Source organism: Copidosoma floridanum, unplaced genomic scaffold (assembly GCF_036245765.1).
Source record: "Copidosoma floridanum isolate Cflo_tuat_1 unplaced genomic scaffold, Cflo_Japanese_pri ptg000006l, whole genome shotgun sequence".
Taxonomy (NCBI): domain Eukaryota; kingdom Metazoa; phylum Arthropoda; class Insecta; order Hymenoptera; family Encyrtidae; genus Copidosoma; species Copidosoma floridanum.
This window is the reverse complement of record NW_028321883.1, coordinates 3280566-3301861: the sequence shown is the minus strand read 5'-3', so window position 1 is coordinate 3301861 and position 21296 is coordinate 3280566.

Here is a 21296-nt window from a genome sequence, read left to right as displayed (position 1 = left end):
AAACTAATTTTTTTACTAAGAATGATTTTTTTTGCCTACTGCTTCCTTATGCAAAGTTTTTATGAAGATTTCTTGGTGTAGTCCACATTCAATTGATTTAAGCTGACTTAGCTTTTAGTTAGCCGAATAAGGGTCATTATTTTTTTTTTATTTTTTTTTCTTGAACTCTATCTGTCTGTGGTATGTGAACTTTGAGATTTCAGGTTTTGTACAATGAAGTTTTAATTTTTTTTTTCACAATTTTTATTCACTGAGAAAAAAAAATATCAACACTACTGTGCTAGAATTGTAATCTGGTAGATTTTGGGTGTCCAGATATATTTTACCATCCAAACAATAACTTCTTATTTATAGAACAGTAATTTTTGTTGTAACAGTAGGGATTTTTAGTGTTTGTACGTCAGAAATTACTCTTAAAAATGGTAAAAATGATGTTTGCTTAAGTAAAAAGTCTCCAGACGGCAGAACATAACCAGATTACTAGACTAGTACCTTAGTTGTAATTTTTTTGTAGGGTATGTTGGTTTTTTGTTTTAATTTATAAATTTTTAAAAACTAGTTGGTTGAGTGGAATCTAAATTTTTAGACGTTTTTATTAAAATTAAGTTCATTTGCTATAAGTTATAATTTTTAAGTCTTTAATTTTTTCTAGATTCTCATTATTAATAAGGAAAATTGAAAGCATTCAACTTATCCTTATTCTTTAAATTATCATTTTTATTTAATGTTATCTTAATAATACAAAAAAAATCAAGCTTGAAAATTCCTCAGTTTAGGAAATAAGCAATTTAATTATTGCATGATTCTGAGGAACGGTTATAATGTAATGATTAGTCATAATAGTTTATGTTTATAGAACTGTTTGCCTTGAAAGTTCGATTTAAGTCCAATTACGATAAGTTTTTTAATGTACGTTTAATGACCAGTTAAACTTCTTTTATTTTTTTAAATTATTTTTATATGATATATTTGAATATAACATTTTACGTGATTTTTTTTTTTATTCAAAATCTTTTTGAGAACTGTGTTTGCTTTTTGTCAATTTCAAATTTAAGTCTAATAAAAAAATTATTTCTATTTTTGTGGTATTGACGAGTGTATGTATTTTATTAGACGTAAAATATTTGGCATACAATCAAAACTTTTTTATTACTTAGTAGTTAAAAAATTATGGTGGCTAGAATGTTATTTAAGATTGATAGTTTTTTTAGCTGTTCAGATTCATTTCGACATACGAATATTAAACTTTTTCATTACCTGTAATCTTGGACGTTTGCTTTTTGTCAATTTTAAATTTAAGTCTTATGAAAAAATTATTTCTATTTTTGTGGTATTGACGACTGTATGTGTTTCATTAGACGTAGAATATTTGGCACACAATTGTTACTTTTCTATTACTTTGTAGTTAAAAAATTATGGTGGCTAGAATGCTATTTAAGATTGATAGTTTTTTTAGCTGTTCAGATTCATTTTGACATATAAATATTAAACTTTTTTATTACCTGTAATCTTGGACGTTTCCTGCAACTGATACACAAACATGAAAAAGCTGACAATCGGTTTCTGGATCAGCATAGTAACTTCCTATTATTTTATTACGGCATGTAAACGATGTTTGTGGCATATACTGTTGTGAATAGTGAGGTGGAGGTCGCTGCAGTCCCACAGTAAAATTTTCTAATGTTATCACTAGAAATAACAATAAAATTTTTACTTATTCAGAATTATTGACTTTAGACTTAAAAAATGTAACAACTATTTTTATGCAAATCAAATTTAAGATCTTGATAAAAATAATGCTTATAATGATGACGACGACGATGATGACAACGATGATAATGATGATAATGATAATGGTTATGATGATCACGAAAACTAAGTGTGTAGTTATTTATTTGCTAGAATATATATTTGATCTTAAAAAAGTACGAGCTTCATTCTAGTTAACGTCTTTTTTTTTAATTTATTAGATAAAGAAACGGCAAAGAGATATGAGTGCTGAAAGTTTCTACTCTTAAATCTTATATCACAAAACACTGTATGATGAACTGTTGAAAGGTAGGTAGACATTTTCCTACACCAGTTATTACTGCAGACTTACTACAATGGTTTTTACTGCAAAAAGTATTTCTTATTAGCAAAAAAAAAGCAGAAAACTATCTAAGACTAACTTTATTTAAATGGTGCATACTGCATTGGACGTGCAGGAGTCATAAGCCTACTACCAGCAAGTGAAAGTCGAATAAAAATTTTAAATGTGCTTAGAATTGTACTATTGAAAAGAGAACGATGAGCTCACGTAGAAGCTTGCTGAAACCTAAGGAAGAAGGCTGAAGGAGGAAGACGCAAGCGAACACATCATACACTTGGGATGCACTCTTTTAAACAAAATACAAGCTCCCCTTATTGATTTTAAATAACTAAGGATCAACTTTAATGATGATACACTAATGTTTCTTTATACAGATTGAATAATGATTAAAGTTATTAGCTTGATTAGAATAAATTGTCCTTTTATTATATTAACTTTTTTAGTAGTGCAAGTGCAGAGGAGCAGCAAGAAACACTTGACCAGCCTGAAAGGCGAAAGCGCACTGAAGAGTAAGCTCTGACTTTTTGTTGCTTTTCTATAACTCAGTACGTTTCATATATATGTATGTAGTAAGTGCATGAGCTCACTATACTTTACTACATGAATCACGCACAGTGACGAGACAATCCTTTCGTCACACGGTGATTGAGTGAAGCGTGTGTTTTCCTATAGGCTTGCCAATATTGCCAATAGGAACACGCTTATATTAATGTGATATTATATAAAATGATGAGGCCTGTCATGTTAGTACCTTAATTATTAACAGAGTTTTTATAAAATAGGAATTAATACTGGTGCATGGAAAAAACTTTTTTCGATTAAATGTCTCTAATTCCCAATTACAGCACAGTGATTTTATTTACCTCTAGTCAAATCTTAAAACTACCTCGTCAGTATTCAATATCGATAGGATTATCGATTTTATTTAAGTATTTACATTTACGTTTATAAACGTTTACGCATACATCTCGCTCACTTTGCATTCTCGAAAAAGAAAATAAACTTGGACCTTATAAGTACTGGACAGTGAGTTACCCACCACGCATGCGTATCTACTATATCCATGTAATTAAGTGGATGTACGGTGCAAATAGACACTACAATATCTCAAATATGTTTTTGTTCATCCAATCCTCATAGAAGTCTTTATATCCACTGCCAGTAAATTAAATCACTACCAATACTATTTTCATTTCGATAAACTTTATAAAGGTAACTACTTGGTACTTTTCCTTGCTTGACCAGTCAGTCTTTAATTGTTGATCAATATAATTATGCCTTTAATACACGGAGAAAAGTGGTGTTGAAAAAAGTGTTTTAACGATAAAAATTACTACATTTTTTAGGAAAGCTGAGACATAATCACTATCTTATTAAAATCACTATACTACATAGTAATATCAGATTGTATAAGAATTTGCCTTTGAACATAGTAATTTTTTCTTTGATTAGAAATCAATTTTATATCCAACAAAGAGAAAAATATTTTCCTATTATTTATGCGCAGGGAATATGTAACTAACAGAGAATTTAAATATTGTTTTTATGTACATAGACATTTATTTTTCCTTAACATTATAAATACAGATGCATTTTTAAAAAATTTAAATATTTTATTTTAAAGGTCTGCTCTCATAGGAAATTGAACTTCCATCCTTTGGCTTCTGAATTAAGGTAAAACTACCAGTACGTAAACACTTTTTAAAATTGCACCAGTAGATTGGACAGCTTGAATAAACTATTTTTAATTTAAGTGGATGAAAAAAAATGTTTCTGATATCCTTTGATCGTTCTTTAGATAAAACGAAATTTATATTTTAGTAAGTCTTTATACTCAACGAGAAAAAAATTATTTATTCGTGCAACTTGTATGAAGTCGCTTGTGAGACTGTTCAGGTACTGGTACTCTCGGATAGCCTTATACGCAGGTGCACTCGCTTGTGCTTACAATAAACTTAAAAGTAACATACGATGCCCGATATCGAGAGATGTAGTATTATTGGACACAACCAAAATAAATTGACTGTCTCAATGAATTAAAAGTTGCACAACTTCAACAAAAAGACTTTTTTTTTTAGAAATAGTAAATTAGGTAAGTAAGTAAATTTTTAATGTTACAAAACGACAAAAAAAATGACTTCGTCCTTTTTGATTGGTCAGAGCCGTAAGGGCTCTTCCCTGCTCTCCCCCATAAATGCCATAGTGCTATTCGCACTTTACAATTTTACTTACCTGCCCTTCGGTACCTCCCCGTGCCCAAACTCAGCCAACACCTTGGCTGGTAACAAGACGAAGGAAATCACCAAGCTGCAGTAAGAAATTGGGATAGGGAATAGACGGGATGGAAGGAAACAGTAAAGTGTTTTATTGACGTGTATGGGAAAAAAAACGTATGCTGCCGTCCCCCCGTAATTAGAATAAATATATAGATTTGCCTGATGCGCTAGTTGATTATCTGCTCGTTTTTGGTTAGTCATTCGTTTCTTTACTTTTTTCTTTGTGTGGGTAAATAAATTGTAAAGTCTTTATCTTCAGGTCAAAGGACTATATTTACTACAAAATATTATACATTATCGAGAATAAAAGAAAAAAAAAAAATACATAATAATAGACAATGACAGAAGTTCGTAGAAATAATAAAAAAATAAATCCTCCATTTAAGATTGGTAAGAGAAAGCAAAAAGAATAAGAAAAAATAAGCAGAAAAATAAAGAGAGGTAGAAGAAAAGAAAAAAAAAATTTCTGACTATAGGGATAGCTTCCTAGTGTGGCATGTTGGTGCCCGCCTGCCTTGCCAAATAGACTCGCCTTTCCACCGCCCAGAGATACCAACAATGTGGGCAGTTCGTGACGCTCACGCCCTTTTTGCCGCATTTGTGGCAAAACCTTTTCGCTGGGTCACGCATCGGACACTGCACATAACGATGCCCCAGATCCCCGCACTCCCAACATCCCTGATTAGGAGCCGAAATGGCTTCTGGAATCTGCACCGGTTCCTGAACGGTGGGGGTCCAGGCACTCTCCTTGACCATGCCACCTGCAAGTCCATCAGCCGTGGAATTCCCTCCGTTTCTGGAATCACCTGAAGGGATGGTGGTACTGCTCGTTGGAGTGGGCAGGACGGCGCTGATGCCGCACAGTGGACCTTTTTCGAATTTTTTTTTCAAAATCTAATATCTCATGAACGAAATAAGATATTGACACGATTCAAAATGAAAATTGAAGCTTTTGGGCATAGGAATAAAGGAAAAATATTAAGAAGTTATGAGAATTACATGTTACAGTGTACCGTCTATTTAAAGCTGGTGCTCTGATGGAAAACTCTAAATATTATGATACTAATTAGCTTGTAAGAATAGCAGACGATATATACAAACATACAAAGCATAAATTTTTTTGTATCTTTGCTGCCCTATCTTAATTTCATTCTTACAACGTTATATAAATCAAACATAACCTCAAAATTTTAATTTTACTTAAAAAAATCGATTTCTTAGTATTAAAACTTGTGTTTATTGTGTTCATACTAATAGTATAATAAAAAAAAGTACTGTTCAAGACTCTTACTGTAGTAATCTAGTTCATACATTGAAAGTGACTTCAAATTACGCTGTCTTAGAAAAATAAGACATCGACATAACATAAAAAAAAAAAAAATAAAAAAAAGAGAAAATCGACTTTTAGTTTTGATTCTTACCTATAGTGTCACTTCGATGTAACAAAATTGCTATTTACAAGTACAATGCATAGAATACTGTATAATGTAATTACAAGCTAATTAGTATCATAATATTAGGACTTTTCCATCCGATCACCAACTTCAAATAGACGGTACACTGTAACATGTAATTTTTATAACTTCTTAATATTTTTCCTTTATTCCTATGCCCAAAAGCTTCAATTTCCATTTTGAATCGTGTCAATATCCTATTTCGTTCATGAGATATTAGATTTTGAAAAAAAATTCAAAAAAGGTCCACTGTGTGCCGTCAGGGGCACGTATCCTCGCTGTGCCAGGTGGATCTGCCTGAGCACCAACTGGATCCTCTCCATGTCAACCACTAACCGAGGTTCCTCCGCCAGGGTGGTGGCGATCTCCAAGAGCTGGTCCAACATCTCGGGGTTCAGTTGGCCCACCAGCTCCAGGTCAGGACGGATCTGGCGTGCCGTGGTTCTTGTGGGCGCCTGGGTCGGAATCAGTAGTGGCAAGTTATACCCTGGGGGGGGGAAGGAACCACATCCGCCTCCCTCACTGGTGCCGGAGGCTCACTGATCTCCCTTGGTGTGGGTGGCCCCTCGGCCCCAACACAAACGATTCTGCCCTTCGCCCTCGATTGTAATATTTCGCCTGCTTCTCTCGCACTGATTCGAGGTGCTTCACTACCAAATCCCTAATCATGTCTAGGTGGCTAATCCTATTTGCCCACAATGTTGCATCCGTCAGATCTAACGGCACCGTCTGGCGTGTCACGGTTCGGAAGTGCTATTGGTGGTGGATTCCGACCGAAGTTCAGGAACGCTGGAGTCAATTTTGTGGATGCTTGCGAATCACGCGCTCTGCCAGATTAGCTTGTGCGTGATATGGTGGAATGGTCGAGTGTTCGATGCCACAAATTTCGCACATTTCCTTTAGTTCCCTGTTGACAAACTCCGTACCGTTGTCAGTTAAGATGTATTTTGGCTTTTCCCATCGGTTTAATACTAGTTCCTCTACCGCTTTTTGGATGCTTTTACCGTCTGCTTTTCAGAGTGCTTTTAACTTGACGTACTTAGTAAATAGGTCTTGAATAATCAGTAGGTATTTGTGTCCATTTTTCGATGGAGGTTTTGGCCTTGCGATATCCATTGCGATGGCCATCCATGGTTGTTCAGTAATTCGTTCCCCCATAAAACTGGCAGGAGCTTTCTGTAGGACTTTTTGCTGTTGGCAATCTTGACATTCCTGGACATACTGGACTACTCTTGAAATTACCCGGGCCAATAATAATAATTGGCGAGGCGAGCATAAGTTTTTTCCACACCTAGGTGACCTGCCTGGGGAGCACCGTGGGCATCGTGTAGTGCCTGGACACGGTGTTCCTTTGGTAGGACGATTTTCCATTCATCGAGGTCCTCCATCATTGAGCTAACGATAGAGTTTGGTTTGTGGAAGAAAAGGGCTCTGTTCTCATATTTCCAATTTGCAAATTTTCGTGGAACCGCCTGCACCCCCTTGACTCGCTTCAAGAACCATTCATCGCGTACTTGCTCGATATCGGGCGTGATTACTGCTACTGAATTTTCTTGGGCACGGGATAGGGCATCCGGAACTTGATGTAGTTTTCCTTTCCTAAGGACAAACTCCAAATCGTATGCCTGCAACGCAGTGTTACACCGAGCCAGTCTTCCTACTGGGTCCTTCAATCTATTGAGCCATAACAGGCTGCTGTGGTCAGTAATTACTGTTACCCGTTCCCCCTGCAGATATCCCCTAAATCAGTCTACAGCCCACAGCACAGCCAAACATTCCTTCTCAGTCACGGTGTAGTTACTCTCCAGCTTGCTTAGTGTGCAGCTGACATAACATATCGGGTGTTCTTCACCTTCAAGGGTTTGGGTTGACACTGTGGCCACAGCATAGTCACTGGCGTCTGTTTGTAGGACGAACGGTTACGTAAAGTCAGGCCTCGATAGGACAGGGGCTTCGGTCAGGGCTTGCTTGAGGCTCTCAAAGGCAGACTGCTGCTCCTCAGTCCATTGCCATTTCATGTCTTTGGACATAAACTTCGTCAGGGGCAATTTCTTTTCAGCGAGATCGGGGATAAACCTGGAATACCATCCAATCATCCCTATGAATCTCTTAAGTTGTTTGAGGGTGGTGGGTGCGGAGTATTCTAAAATTGAACGGACTTTGTCAATTTCTGTCCTAAGTCTTTTCCCGTCCACCACGTACCCAAGGTTCTTAACTTCTCCACATGCGAATTCTGATTTTTCGCGGTTAATCACGAGGTTCACCTCCTTAAGTGCCCTCAAAACAATCTTCAACAACTTAAGGTGTTCTTTGAACGTTCTCGTGACAATTATTATATCGTCCATGTACGTGTAAACGTAGGGTTCCCACTCGTGTTTAATAATCTGATCCATGATGGTCTGGAATATTGCTGGGGCGTTGGTCAGTCCGTAGGGCATGCGCAGATATTGATACAACCCTCTACCAGGTACAGCAAAGGCTGTGTATTTCTTGCTGTTTTCGTCTAAAAGGATTTGATGATAGGCCTCACTAAGGTTGATTTTTGATATGTACCTGGCTCGGCGCAGTTTGTCCAAAATATCGTCCATGAGTCACATGGGATAAGCGTTTTTTCGCGTAATTTCGTTCGATTTTCGGTAATCTATACAAAATCGAAATTTCCCTGTTGGCTTTTGGTGCTAGAAGTGGACAGCTATACCACGCGCTTTCGGATTCCTCGATGATTTTCTCATGCAACAGCCGATCTATCTCATCGTATGCAATCTGTGGGACTTTAGGCGCGTACCGTCGGGGACGTTGTTTAATTGAGGGGTAGCCTTGGACGTCTATGCTGTGTTTGGCTACGGTGATAATGCCAAGCTTTTCCGGGCGAGAAACGATCAGTTCATCGATGATTTTTACTAACTCTTGTTCCTCAGAAGAAGTCGTCGTTATCAATCCTCCCGTAGCAGTGACCGCTGTTGGGCGTTTCTGATCGCTCTCCTTGCCTTCGAACGTATGCCATGGACTTGTGGAGGTACACCATACATCCTTACCGTAATCTACGATAACTTGGAACCTTTTCAGGAAATCTATCCCAAAAATGGCTTCGTACTCCAACTCGTCCACTAATCCCAATGTTAGTGTCTTGGTCGTTTGCCCGATGGTTTTCGGAACATATATGGTTCCTTGAACGGGCAGTATCTTTCCGTTGGTAACAGAAATCATAGCACGACAGGGTTGGAAATTTTTCAGCCACCTAGTTATTCCTTTTCCTAAATAACAATGTACCGCACCACTATCCACGAGTGCCTGTGTTCTAATACCTGCGACATCAAGTGGTAAATAGTGTCGTTGGTCTTCGGCCAACGCCAAAACCTCTATCACTTTGCCAGTTCCATGCGTCCCCCACCCAAGTCCTCGACCCGTGGTGGACACTACGTCCTCGGTGGACGGTAGAAAACTCAGCTCCGGCCGTTTCTTCCGTCCGTTGCTTCGGCAATGGGTGTTTCTTTTTCCTTTTCCAGCACCTAGGCCCTTACTGTGCACATGGTCGGTTATGGAACTGGTTTTTTTCATCACTTCGGTTGTTTAGCGTATTAAGGCGGTGATAGCACCTATCCAATGATTTTGAAAGTTTGACAGAGCCACCTTTAAGAAATTTCCCAGCAAACACACTCACCATCTACTACATATTTGTGCCTCGCCTAGTTTACCTACTAGCCATGTTAAAAATGTCAGTCTTGCAAGTCTTATTGCTGAACCAATTTTAAAAAGTTTTTGTCGTTCCTTGTTTTCATCGGTGTTTATTACTGTTGCCACCGGTTTGTATGGAGTCTCGGCTTGTTCCGGTGAGGTGGCACCGACTCCTATTGCCCCCCTCCCCTGGCGTTTTCCGGCCTTTCCGTATTACATTTAGGGCACTTATAACGCTTGTCCCCTATCTTGCCGCATTTGGTACAATACCCCCGGTAGGAGCTATCATTACGCCAGTGTCCAACGTTCCGGCAAATAAAAACATGAACGGTCTTTATTTTCTGTAGCTGCATTTTCACTGGTATTTTTCATGTTATGGACGGCTGATTTTTTTTCTTTGGAGGCTGATGCTTGTGCATTTTGGCGCCTTTCTGCTAGCATCATATCTTTCAACGGAGCTAGCATTTCTTCAAGTTGCTGTTGCACATTTTTATGCTGCTTCGCCGTTTCATCCTCTTCGACTACTGTAGTAGCCGTTGTGGTGGTTAACGCTTTTACCAGCTGCAGTTATACGCTATCCCCAGCGCTAGGGGTGGATTCCACTGCAGCAACTTTCTTCGACGTCGATTGTTTTCGGGAAACAAATGATATCGCTAAAAACAAACAGTCTTCTGGTGGTGGAGGTGGCCGATACTCTCTGTCTTGCTGTTGGGTTAATTCTACATTCTTGCCTAACAGCAGAAAGTCATTAAAGCTGCCTATTTGCGCTCTGGGGATCCTCCCGCAATAATATGGGTGAAGGTTCCTGTACGCCCGATTAATTTGTTCGTAGAGCGGCAGGGGTGGGTAAATCTTATCCATTAGGGTTTGCAGATTTGACAGATAACTGGCGATATCTTCATGCGGTGCCTGTGTGCGTTTCTCAGCTTCTTTGTGTACCCTACCCTGCAAGTCATATATTCCATACTGCAACTGGAAAGCAGTGATAAATTTGCCTATCGTGCGCCAGTGGTATTTTTCTCGCCAGAACCAATTATTGGTTTCCATGTCGAACACTGCTGGTAACACTCTTAACAACTCTTCTAACGATAGGTTGTATGTTGTCACACATTCCCACAACCACGTCAAAAAATCTTCTGGGTCATCTTTAGTGCGTCCACGAAATTCCACATTCCAGCGAACCAAAAGGTCTAGCGTGTATCTCTTGCACCTAATTTGTGATTCGCGTTGGTGTGTTGACATTTGTGCGTTTGTTTCTGGCAACCCCTGTGGACCATGTATAGCATTTGTATGGAAACCCCGCTCCCCCCTTTGTATGAAATCGCTACTCGGGGCTGAATGGTACGTATTTTGGGTTCCTGGAATGGAATGTTGTTCGTACGCAGGGAAGTTACGCGTGTTGTGGCTGTGTATATTCACCCGTGATTGGCTGATGCTATCCGCTGTTGGTAGTTGTATACTCGCGTGATGTCTTAGCGAGTGCAGGGGTGCGTTTTGTTGCGGTGGAATGCCAGGATTATACGAATGGATAGTTGAGTGCGCTTGGGGTATATTCGAACTGTAATGGGGTATGTTAGGCATTTGGGATGCCCCCGCGGGATTATGACCGCCTCTTCCCTGTACATGGCGAAGTGTGTCACGGTATCCCGGTTGTGTGTTATACCCGTACATACCAGTTGTTGGGGCTTCCCGATGGTCATTTGTAGGATTTTCGTTTGACTATGTTACCCGACGTCCGCTCGCATCACTATTTACCATGTTTGCGGCTCCCAAATTTCCCGGGTGGCCATTGTTACTGAGTACCAAAGTTGCCCCGTCACCCCGTCCTACTTCTGCCCCTATATTTTCTCTAGGAGCCCCTCTTGCCCCCATCGTGGGTGCCAAGTTAGCCCCAGAGTTAAGTAACGGATTTGCCGCCAACACGTTGGACGGTCTATTCATGAGATTTTGAATTGCATCTTCTTTAGGCCATTCGTATGACCTTCTGTAGGATTGCGATTCCTCGTATGTGTGCATCAACCTTTGTGCATCGTGAACTACGGATTCCATTTCATCTCGATTGTCTACTGCTTTTGCATTATCGAGACCACGACGCACTTGCTCGCTTACAACGTCACGGAATTGCTGAGGTGCGGCCGTCGAGGTGTTGGCATGATCGCCATCGGCCACGCTAGTGTTTGTCGTCGACGATTCGTTAGGCATGAATCTACACGGAAAAAAAATCAAGCATCTGTAGCATGAATACCATCCATAAATCGACAGTGTGAGAGAAGTATTGGGTTAAACGCATTGGTTCACATAGCAACACTGTGCGATACAGGTGTAGACGGTATAAGATGTGCTCAAATGAATGTAGTATGGTCTGCTAGCGTATACACTGTAACACACACGGTCGTAGCGTGTGAAGCCCACGCGCAAAGTGTTTCGTGTGTACTCATACTGATTTTGAATGAGAGACATGCATGAGATGCACAGGCATCTCAGATATTCTACGTGCCTATCATGGGGTTGGTCTTTTTCACTGTGCCTAACTTTTACTACTATTAGTGTAGTTCAATAGGTAACACAAACACAACACTTGTTACCTCTACTTATACAAAAATGAACTGAATGGAATCATAGTTCATGATGCATAACCAAGAACTTATTGTTTATTAATTTACCTTTTGCCGTATAACCTTTAAAATTGTAACGTATAGGGTATCTGTCCCAATTATAGACCCTGTCCCTATCGTGTACCCATTATTACATTATTAATGATAAGTTTAACGAGTGTTTCAATAGCACAATGAATTATTTTTAAGTTGTTATTTTCTCTCTAATTCACCATAATAATGACAAATAATAGCATTTAAATAACGTTATATCATTAAAATAATATATTTAAAAGTTACACAACGCTTTTGACTATTTTCTTCATCATGTCTTGTTGAAAACCGTAAGATACTTATATTTTTGAAATGCTGTATAATAAATTACGAGTATTATTTGAACTTCAAAAATTGTTTAATATATCAATAAGAGTTTCAGAAAAATAATAAAAACAAATTATACTCCTAAAAAGAATATTTATATACATTATTAGAGGGTCCACAATACAGCCATGATTATCGGCTCTGTCTCTATTATGGATCCTTTATTCCGCCAGTATTGAGTGCACACATAACCTTCAACTTCATAACTTCGAGCTGTTGTCTTCATTTTAAAAGTAAAGAAAGAACAACAAAAAATGCCTCTTAAAAAACGCACCAAGAAGACTAAACAACCATAACAAAGTTATAAAAAATATAAGATTATTATAATAAAAAAAAGTTATAGTAATCATCACAAAATTAGTTCTATGTAAAAATTTGTTCTTGAAAACTTATCTCAAAAAGTGTCTAGTCATATATTTTGTTAAAAGTGTGAAAAGTACTTATAAATAAATCTCAAATGTTTATTTAATGACATACAAATATTTTTTTACATTATGGACAGGGTCCATAATTGGGGGGTCCACATTATGGACAGGGTCCGTAACAGGGGGGTCCACGATAGGTTCAAAGTCCATCGAGGGGGTCCGTAATACGGACAAAATTTTTTTTTCTTGTTTCATCATTAAAATAAAAATAACAAAACTTTTTGATAAAAAAAAATTTGATGTTGTTAAAAAGAATCAAACGATTTATACGTTAATATACAAGGTGTAGTTCTATTGACCGTTAGACACAAAATAAAGTTGAGCTCGAAATTTTTCTTAAAGGGTCCACAATTGGGACAGATACCCCTACTGATGTTGTTTCGGTGATTGTCTCCGCTCTCTCTCTCTCTCTCTCTCTCTTTCTCTCTCTCTCTCTCTCTATATATATATATATATATATATATATATATATATATATATATATATATATATATATATATATAATGCACTCAGCGCAGAGTGTTGAAAAATAAAGTTGACCACAATTTACATGTAGTACACTTGAACAAAATATTAGTAATTAATGATGAACAATCGCCACATTAATTTAGTACTCATTAAAGAAATAACTATTACCTTGGTTATTCATCATTATGCACATAAAATCACACGAGCATCACACACATCAAATCAGTATATCAGCTGTCATGAATGCGTATTGCAGACCACGTATGTTATGTATAGGGTATGCCTATAGCTCCCACTCGAATTCAGCGTGCGTACACGCGAAACACTTTGCGCGAGGGCTTCACGCGCTACGCCCGATGTGTGTCATAGTGTATACGCTAGCAGACCATACTATATAACTTTGAGCGCATTTGATACGATCTATACTTAAAATCCAAGAATTGCACACATGAATCGATAGTCATACTAACGCAGTATAGATTCTCATGCTACAGCTGCTTGATTTTTTTTTCAGTGTAGTGTCGCGTTGTTTCGGCCTCTCCGCTGCGTCCGAAAGCTCCATGGCCGAATTATTTCGATCTATTTGCGTAATTTCGTCTATGTCTTTGTTCCATGTATTAACTGTTGGTCCGATGTATTTTCTATTTAAAAAACGTTGCAACCGATCCCTAGCTTCTATTACGGTCCCATTACTTCTCAATCCTAATAATATTAAATATTGAAATATTTCCCCGTCCATAAACTGTTCGACAATATCTGCGATTACTCTTGTTATCGTCTCATGGCTTAATGCCTGCAGTTCGTCCCCCCCGGACACGCTTGCACTAAAGGAAAATTTCAAGTCCTCTAGTAAAACCGACATGTTTATGTGTACGTTGTACTAGAGGTTACCCAAAACAAAGCCAGACGATAGAGAGTATACTGTACGTTTGTAGCACTTTGTTTATACTGTAAGGCTACTGTAGAGCTCTATTCAAACAAGTTTTTTAAAATACCGTATTTTCGTACCAGCAATCTGCTGTACGAATCTAAACACTGTATTTATCCTACTATCGAACTTTCACTTCGTGTCTTAAGAAACTATACCCTACATACTATTTACATTGTATGATGACTATTAATGCCGTACAAGGTCACGCCTCAAAATAAAAGGAAGATACTTTATTATTATTTTATTGCACGCAAGCAAGGGCAAAACGGTAGTGCAAAAACGAATGACCAACAGACAATAAAATTTCAAAACACAATAGATACTTAAATATGACACACCGTGCATCATGATTGCATATTTATTATTTTATATTATAAACACAGCTTGCCATCAGAATTCATATAGCGATACAGCAGGCGATCATATCCCCTATACATGCATGTAAAGTAATCACAGAGGCCAGGCAGTGTACGTAAGCTAACTTACCTTCCTAGGCATACGGCGCGCACACAAAATGGCCGCTTAAAGCACTGTGCCGAGCAATTACCTGTACAACTAGCCGAGTGCCATGTAATGTGTCGTGCCTTGCTCACCTCGCAGTCAGCAGCAAGACACGGCACATATAAAATTATTCTTTATTCTGATTTACTATAGGGCTAAGTGGATAGGAGAGATAGCTGGCAATCAGTATACATACATGGGCAAGATTAAAATTTAAGCATTTATATGCATTTATTAATAACTCAAAACTTATTATTATTTCTATACAATGTTTACTCTGCCCAACTATCCGACTTGGCCTGGCTCTATACAACCTTAGCCCTGTAGGTGCAGGTCCGACAGTTGCTGCTCAGCACAATGCTTGTCTATGGTAAGGACGGGATAAGTAGGAAATAGGCCTACCGTTCTTTTGCTACAGCAGGGGTCTCTCTGTAGCACTATCCTCGGGCACCGGGAGGTCTGACAAGCAGGGGTTGGCACTCGAACCCAGTAGTCCTTGACAGCGTGTGTGTGAAGGTCGTTGTGGCAGTCCGGGTAGCCAACACACACACACACCCATAGAACTATATAACGCTGCGAAGCCCTAGGATTATAGGTCCCGGTGGGAGGCAGACAAGACGGAGAGTGCCTTTCTTGTCGCCCTGCCGATTCGTGCTCCCGGATACTGTAGCTACCTGCTTGTGTATGCGTCGGTGCGCACACACACCCGCCGCTGCGCACAGTCAAGGGCTGGCAATGCTACCTATAGTAGGGATAAGTGAAGGGATAGGTCGGTACAAGGGCCGTGGGTGGGGTAGTGTTGGTGTGCATAGTGCCGCCTCTCCTCTTGTCTGCTACAACGACATACCTTCCTGCCGTGACGTCGGTTTACCACGTTACAATAGTCATAATCATTATTTTAAATATAATAAAAACGACTTTAAATATTATAACTTGTATTATCAGGTGTTATATCTTGTATTATTTTTATTTGGTGAGATTGTCTCCGCTTTTCTAAGTAATGTAGTTATTTCTTGTACAGTTATAATACTTTTTTTAACACCACTTTTTTCAGTGTAGATTGCACAAAACTACCTTTTAAAAAAAGTAGTAGCATTAAAAACTACGCTTCGTGATTGGCAAGCGTCATCATAATTCATAGTCCGCACTAGAAGATTACTTAAAAAAGTTTCTGCAAGCTAAAATCAGTTTTGCAAAGCCGAGTCTAGAAAAGGTTGGACAAAGGAAAAAAGTTATACTGAAGCTATGGAAAACAAGTTTTGCTGCATTTAAGTTATCACACTTTTTGTTGATTAGAAAGGAAGCATCTTTTACTTGATGAATTATGTGTTTACGTTTTATCTGAGCTTTTACAAAAAAAAAGTGTAAAAAAATTTTTTTAGAATAAAATTTTACAATGAAAGACTTTATTTACAGGACATCATAATTAAAAGCAAAAATTAGTTGAATGTCGTACTAGCTTATTTGAAGACCATAGAGGAGTATTAAAATTTTATAGACGAATAGTAGAAAAATATTATTGGAAGATAATGCGCAACGACATTGCTGAATACATACAAAAATACAAAATTTGTCAGGAACAAAAATTAGTCCACACAAAAACCAGAGAACCTATGGTAATTACAAACACATCATCAAAAATATTTTACGAATTTACAATAGATACAGTAGACCTTTTCCACAAAATTCATCTACAACAGCACATTTTAACAATGCAATGCTTACTTACAAAATTTTTTATTGCAGTTCCTGTTCCTTATATACAGGCAATAACTATTGCCGATGTTTTGTTGAGATTTTTTTTTTTACTTTTGACGTTCCTAGAATTATTCTGAATGACGGATCAGAAAGTTTCATTAATCACGTATTGACAGAAGTATCAAAAGTGTATTGATTCCGCTTAGCTCTCACTAGTGCATATCACCCACAATAAAATGGTTCGGTAGAAAGAAGTCCAACTATGTTAAACGGTTTTTTGAGAATTAATGCTAAAAACAAAAGTAACTGGGATAAAATGGTTCATGGTTCACTTCAGTTCATTCAGAAACAGGATTTACACCTTTCGAACTTAATTTTGGTAGACAGGCACGTCTCCCAATTCCACTTCCAGATGAATTCCAACTAGAAACATACAGCTCATATGCTAATGACCTTGCCCGCTGTTTACGTACAATCAAAGAAATAGCTCGTGATAGACTTAAAATATCAAATCAAAATACAAAACCACATTATGACAATAAGTCAAAGCCATAAAATTTGAAAGTTGGAATGACAGTATATGTGCTCCAAGAACCGCGGAAAGGAAAATTGTATAGATTTTATGATGGAATTTTCAAAATTAAAGAAATACATAGTAATAATAACTTGTTTAGTATTAGAGTTTAAATTCGGAGCGCTTACTTCTAAATTTTTTATTTGTCAGTGCATGTACCTATTCGATTACGACGAGCGTCGTTCCTTCGACCAATCATCACAATTTGTAAAGAGAGCAGCGGCTCTCTACGAGAATGACGCGAGCGAGACCAGTCCGCCTTCGATCGTCAAACCCCTCCGCACGTCTTCATCGAGCGTTCTATCATATTAACTCGAGTCTTGCCACCTCGTAATAATTTATTGTAAACTTGCTTCCATGTTCAAGCACTAAGTAATTTCTTATTGTTGTTTGTAATTAATCGAGATGATTATAAGTTCTAGAATAGTGACTGTAATGAAAAGAAGTAAATTGAATTGTATTAGAATAAAGGAAATTGTAATTTTCTTCAAGTGCATCTTATACTGGTGTCTTTTTTCTCGATAATGGATCGCGAATCCATTCAATTTTTCCTGTTTCTAAACATATGGCGTCTGAATAGAGACATGAACGAGGAGTGAGTTCAAAAACGATGAGACCATGTGGCTCGCCATTAAGCGTGCTATCATATAAAGAAGCGGCCATCTTGACTGTCACGCTTGACGATCGGGCAGATAGCGAGAGACCACGCAAAGCTGGTCTCATCCATTGAAGTAGTAAGAACAGCATTATATCGTATTCTTTATGTTCTTCCTCACTACTCAAGACGCGGCCGCCATTCCCATCACGACGGGGCTCATCATCACGACGTCCTTGGCTTCGAGGATACACATCGACCGAACCTTGTTGCTGCTGCTGCGAACCGTGAGCCTCATTGCACACACACATTGAACGTTGCTGCTGCTGCTGCTGTGGGCCGTGAGCCTTGGCGCGCACACTTGCGTCGAACGTTGCTCCTGCTGCTTCTGCTGCAGACCGTGAGTCTTAGCGCACACACACACATCGAATGTTGCTCCTGCTGCTGCTGCGGGCCGTGAGCCTTGGCGCGCACACACACATCGAGAGAGTTGTTTCAGCTGCTGTGGGCCTTGAGCCTCGGCACGTACACATAAAGAGACCGCTGTTGCTGCAGCTGCGAGTCATCTCACTGATGACGCCATTGTTGCTACAACTGTCTGCCTGCCACTGCAGACCTCAATCCTAATACTGCCTGTACCACTGTGCTTGCTGGAGACATCTGTGTTGAATTGAAGGACCATTAGTACATAAGCGATGAGTTTCTAGGTTAAGTACGTGCTTCATTACAAGCTGCTACAAGTGTATTTTCATTGATTTAGCAGCATTCAAGTTATATTAGATACCTTAAGCCACTTCGCTTCACTTGAAGTCTTTGATATCCTAGCGATTCCTAGTAATATAATTAAGGTACAGAATGGATGCCTTATATCAAGATCAAATCAAGCTTCATGCTAAAATTAGTAATTGTTTTAACGTTTATTTTTGTAATGACGACAACTTTAAGAAAGCAGGTGTCGAAAAAATGACTCAAGGTAAGGTTGAGACTTCTATCGAAGCTTTAGACAAGTATTTACTGCGGTTCAATGAAACTCATGAAGAGATTATGTCCATTACTCCATTAGACCAGAGCCATTTTTATTTTTCTACTGAGTTACCCGAAAAGGTTAAGGATCTATATTATGCTATTAAAAGGGATTTTGTTAAATTTATAAGAGAACTTGATGCTCAAAAACCTTATGCCCCTCCTTCGTTTTCCAACCGAATAGCTTAAGTAACTAGCAATTCCTACCTTTCTCGTATTAAGTAACCAAAATTTTCAGTAAATATTCAGAATGGGAGAGTTTTCGCGATCCCTTTAGATCTTTAGTTTATCGTAAGGAAGATATTGATAATATCGTTAAATTTCATCAGCTGCGTGCACACATCAGTGAAGATGCTTTAGATGTAATCAAATCAATTTGTTTGATGGATGACCAATATTCCTTAGCTTGGCAGACTTAAACTAGTTATTACGATAGTCAACATCGACTTGTAAATAGCTATCTCCAAGGTATTCTATCTTATAAACCTATGAGGTCAGAAGCTGTCATAGAGTTAAAACGTATAGGTAAGGAAATGATTGTCCCTATGGATTTAGTTGCTGCTTTGGGTCGCGATATGGGATCTGGAGATGTATATATATATTGCATTAGTTGTCAGTAAGTTTGATACTGCTACAAATAAAGATTGGAATAAGTTTCTTGATGGTAGTACTCAACTCTAGTTCAAAGTCTTAAGTCACAAAACCAGCTCCTAAACTAATCTCTTCTGTTTCACGTAAGTGTATCACAGTAGCAACGAAGGAAAGGCTATGTTTTAACTGCTTAGGTCATCATAAAATAATTAATTATAAATCCAAGTATAGTTGCCTCGCATGTAAGGAAAGACATCATACCATTTTACATTTGAAAAAGCTTGTTCAGAGTCAAGATAGCAAGGCGATGATTACAAAAACTTTTGAGTCTGAGCAAGCTTCTTACCGTATTGAGTCTTCTCCTTTTCGTAGCCTTGGTGTTTTTTTGGCTACTATTCGAGTATACGTGATTGGAGCAACGGGCGTACGTTTGCTAGTTAGAGCTCTAATTGATCAATGTTCAGTGTTCTATTATATCTGATTCACTCTGTGATATACTTTAACTTAAACGCCAGCCTTCGAGTTATCCAATGTCTGGGTCAGGGGGCGCTCTTATAGGGATAGCCAAAGATATAGCTAGTTCTGTAATTAAGCCTAGATTCCTGTTCCAATTCAAGTGTTTCGTTGAAGCTAAAGTTTTGCCGAAAGTCTCATCTTATCAAATCCCTGCTGGTTGATACGAAACTAGTTTAAACTACTGAAGTGATCTTGAATAGGCTGATCCGAAGTTTAGTAGCCTCGATAAAATAGACATAATAAGTTCATGCAAAAATAGTAGAAGAAGAAATTAATAGAGGTTGTCCTAAGGAACCTATTGCCACTTGTACTCTTCTAGGCTGGATTTTGTCTAACCCAATGGGTCCTATCGACTCTTATTTCTTAAGCCCAGTCTTCCTATACTGTTCTGAAGAACCCCAGTTATTGTCTTTGCTACAACGCTTTTGGAAAGTAGAGGAGATTTCTGTTAATTTACATTAAAGATTTACATCTGACGAGATAGAATGTGAGAATCACTTTACTTCCACGTGTTCTAGAGATGAATCAGGTAGATATATCATAAGGCTGCCTCTGAAAACTAATCCTAGCCAGTTTTTAAAGTCTCGCGAAGACTCTAGGCTTTTATCGCTGACGATGATAAATAATGCAGAGCGTAGATTCCAGAGGCATCTTAAACTTTGCAGTTCTTATGTTAAATTCATGCATGAGTACCAAAAGTTAGAACACATGTGTAAACTTGATACTGATAGAACCAATGAGTGTTAGCTTATGCTGCATGACGCTGTAATAAAGCTGACAAACTCTACTACCAAACTTTGCACCGTGTTAAATAATTCGGCTAAAGTTTTCTCTGGTACTTCATTGAATGACTTGCTCTATGCAGGGCCTAATTTATTACCCAGTCCAGCTGCTCTTATTTCTGCCTGGCGAAATTACGAGTTCGCCTTCATCTCTGATATAAAAAAGATGTTTTTCCAAATCTGGGTTAATAAACTAGATAGAAAACTTCAATGTATATATTGGTGTTCCAAATCTTCAGATCCCATGAATATTTATGCGTTAAAGACTGTTACGTGTGGTTTAGCTTGCTCACCTTTCTTATCTTCTCGTATTTTAAAGCAGTTGACCCTCGATTATGGTGAAACTTACCCATTGGTCTCTTCAGTGCTGACCAGTGAGATGTAAATGGATGATGTTCTGTCTGGAGGTTAAGTGAAGTTCATGAAAAGATAAATCAATTGATAAAGGTAAGCGCTTTTGGAGGTTTCTCGTTGCATAAGTGGTATGCTAATAATGCTGAGATTTTGCAAGGTCTGCCCCCTTCACTATTGACTAGCCCACTGGTGGTTTCGTTTAGTAAGTCTGAGTCATCTGTGCAGGTTCTCGGACTTGTTTGGTTTCCGTTAGAAGACGTGTTCCACTATCGTGTCAACGTACCCCCTGGCCGCGAAGAATGGACCAAAAGATCGATGCTTTCTTATATAGCTTGTTTATATGACCCTCTTAGTTGGATAGCTCCA